Consider the following 3,720-nt stretch of genomic DNA (forward strand, 5'->3'; position numbering starts at 1 on the left):
GGAAAGAGTCTCATCACGGAAAAATTGATAACAAATGCTTTCAGCTGTGTTGATGTACAGTGATTAAATGTACAAAATAAATTTTAACAAAATAATTTATAAAATTTTTTTGTCACCACACAGTTCCTTTCTCTATTAAGTATGTAATATGCCAAGAGAAGATTAAAAAGCTATATTAATTATTTCTGAATAGTGTAAGATAATTCAGTCAGCTCCAACAAACACTGTCACAGGAACTAAAGTACTATAGGAATACTCTACTAATACTGGAAATGTCCCCGACACTGTAGAAAATAAGAATTAGCTAAAAGATTAATTTCCAGATTATTCTAGAGAAATCAAAGAGATACATATTTCATAGTTTTTTTCTTTTCATCAAAAACTAACAATGATGAACAACAGTAAGCATTGTGTTCAATTAAGTTAGGAGAAGTTAGGGACTGGCCTATAGCCTTGGACACACATGCCTTCTCTGCAAGGTCAGGGCATGACTCAGTAATTATTTCCTTCTGGCTTTGACAGTAGCTCTGTATCTAACTCCAAAGAATCCACATTCCAGGAAGGAACACTTACTTTGCCTCCTGATACACCTCCTTCCCATTCATACTCTTCATGACATACCAATATATATAATACCCCCCTGTTTTCTTCCTGCTCTCAAATCAAAGGGCCCAAGGTGATTCAGAAAAGACATTGAGTGTCAGGAGGCAGCTAGGCCTGGGATATGGGGCTCGGATCCTGTGATGATCTCACCTTCCCACAGGACTGCAATTACGATTTCACCTGTAGCAACAATGACAGGGCCCACTTGGGAAGGTGAAGGTATTTTGGAAACTTTGGCCCCAGTTACCAATTACTCAAAACACTGACAAATTTCAGTGAGCTTCTCCAGAGAAATGAGGGCTTGGAAGAGGTTTTTTTATTCCCTGATCTCTGGAGGCAGATGCGTTCACATGGAGAGAGCGCAAAATGCAGATTTCTTACACATGAGAGACTGGGAGCAAGCCTGTGCTTCTTACCAATTTCCCCCTTTCTAAAGATGTGCTCCTGATGAAATTCCTATTTCCTGGTCATCCTCAAATTTGTATCTAAACTTCCATTTCATTTCAAATACAGAAATGGGATCAGACAGACCTTGAAAGGACATATCAGTATGTTGCAGTACCAATAACATAGTCACATATTCATGCCAAAATACATAAGGATGCTATTTACATCTCTGTGCAATTACAATACAAATGTGAACGATATATATTCAAAATATATATTTTATTGATATAATCCATAAAAATAGAGGTTACAAACTATAGTGAATTCATAAATGTCACATAAACATTAATCAAAGGATCTCCTCCCACACAAAATAGCAACAGGTTCACATAGCCTAGAGGTAAAAATCAACTAATGTACTAATTAATAAACCAATGCTACTTAAACTATAATATTTAAGAATCTTCCCAATAGATTTTAGGGAGAATATATATAAGTTATGTGGAATGCTTCCAAGAGCAAGCCATACAGAACATGATAGAAAACTAGGCTAGATGAATATAAAAGTAAAAGCTTTAAATACTAGAAACCTTTGTGTTAACACATCAAAATATTTTATCGCACTCAATCACCCTTTAAACCAGGAATGCAAATAAGATTCAGCATTAGGAAATCCATTAACACAATTAATAACATCACAGAAGTCATGAGAATGCCATGTGTTCATGATCATAATACAGAAAAGACATTAGCAAGATATCCAAGTTCCTTGCTGCTTGCTGCCCTGAAAAAGGTGGGTGTAGGGGAAATGAACCTGAGGCTCCTGCTGCTGAGCTTTCATTTTTGTCTGAGGGAGTGGGAGGTGAGCAAGGAGAATGTGCAGCAGTTCATTTTTGGTGACTCTCCTGTTGACCTCTGAGTGACATTCCTGCCACTGCCGTTGGTTGGAGGATTTGATATTGGGCAACAAAGAAATAGTTATGGATAAGTCCACTCTACTGCTTTTTGGGTGGGAGATTGAAAGGCAGTATTCTACTTTGTTGAATAAAGCACCAGAATATTTACACAAGTTTTATGGCAGGAATTCTTCCTGTAGTCATGGTGGAGTAAATGTAAGTGAAAAGCCCTAGGAAGTGTTTTATAACCGAAATGATATACAACACAAAGTATTATCTCTGAACTTCAGTGAATTCACACTAAAATTTATCATGTGGGTGCTCATGAAACTTTGAGTGATGGACTGGTTGTCCAGGTTTGCTCTCTAACAGTGGACAGAGAGAGAGGAAGTTCATGCAAACCTTTGTTCTGACTCTAAAAAGATCTGTTCCAAGTAAATTTTACATTCACAGTAATATGCTTTGTAATAACGATGAATTATTTGGTGGTTCTGAACCAAAATTTAAACTTTGTAATAAAGATGAATTATTTGGTGGCTCTGAACCAAAATTTAATGAAGAATCTGAAGACAAAGTAGAAGAGGAACAAGAAAAAAGGCAACCATTTCTTGAACCTGTGCAAGAAAATGTTAACTATGGTTGTTATGAAGTTCACCTTGTGAGTAATAGCCTTTGAAAAAAATCCTCTCATGAACCAGAACCTGAATAAAAATCTGAAAAAGAGACTGAAGAATTGAAATCACAAGTGGAGAAGAACTTAAAAGACAGCAGAAATACACTCCTCTTCCTCCTGTAGAATCTGTTTCTCTGCCACAAGACCTGCTGATGTGGGCAGCTGTACAGAGACCTGCACCAGGCCACTAATGACCACACCCCTTCATAGTATGGAACTCATAATAACCCAAGGGCTGCACCTACTGACACTTCCCAGCCCTCTGCTAAGTCTCTGTCTCTCCCCATTTGAAGCATAAAAGCAACCTGAGGCCTTGAGAAGCAGGACACGCTGCTTATCTGACCCTTTCTTCTTAAGAGTAAACTTTGAGCTTCTTTTTCCTGATAGGATACCCTTAACCAACTGAAGCTTTCCCTTCCCCCAAACTCCCTGATAAAAGACTGTGCTTGCAAGAGACAGACAGCTCCATGGCTCCTGCGATCTAGCCATTTTGGGAGAAAGGAAGATGTGCCACTGATAACTGGGCCTCCAGCATACAAAACTCGCGTGGTAGGAAGATCTCTTTCAAGTCTCCTGTCTTGATCTGTCCTTGTTTCTCTCTACCTCTGTCTCTGTACTCTCTCTTTTTTAAATTTTTCATTTTTAGAATTTTTTTAAGGTGAGGCATTTTACAGGGCCCTGTGGCCCCTCCTACCTAGCACTTTATCTTGTTAATAATTCCTTTTCCCCCTCCCAACCCAGGAGAGGCAGAAGGAAACAGAACAGGCCTTCAAGAGACAGACAGCACCATGGCTCCTGTGATCTAGCCATTTTGCACGGCGCGCAAGCGCGCCTCAGAGTTTTCTAATTTATGATTTTTATTGAAGTTTTTTAAATTTTTTTTTAGATTTATTTAAGTTGTTCTCTTCTTTTTCTCTGTTTCTAGTCTTTTTTTTGCTGTTGGTATTGTTTCTCTCTCTCTGTTTCCTTTTCTGCACACTCCTCGACCCTCAAATTGAACTTCCAAGTTTGGGAAGAAACCGACCATCCATGAGATGACTAGAAATCGCTGCAGGACCACAAGAAATATGGGGAAGCAGGAAAATACCTCTCCCACAAGGGAAAAGGATAGCTCCTCTTTATCCACACACAGTTCAATGGAAATCATGGAAATGTCTGATA

The 3,720-nt window shown here is 38.6% G+C and overlaps 1 pseudogene; it reads left to right on the plus strand.

The window, feature by feature from the left end:
• The first annotated feature begins 1,636 nt into the window (after positions 1 to 1,636).
• Positions 1,637 to 3,720, plus strand: part of LOC102488236 (ras GTPase-activating protein-binding protein 2 pseudogene) — a 4,741-nt pseudogene continuing 2,657 nt past the window's right edge.

Source organism: Tupaia chinensis, unplaced genomic scaffold (assembly GCF_000334495.1).
Source record: "Tupaia chinensis unplaced genomic scaffold, TupChi_1.0 Scaffold143887_1, whole genome shotgun sequence".
NCBI classification, from domain to species: Eukaryota; Metazoa; Chordata; class Mammalia; order Scandentia; family Tupaiidae; genus Tupaia; species Tupaia belangeri.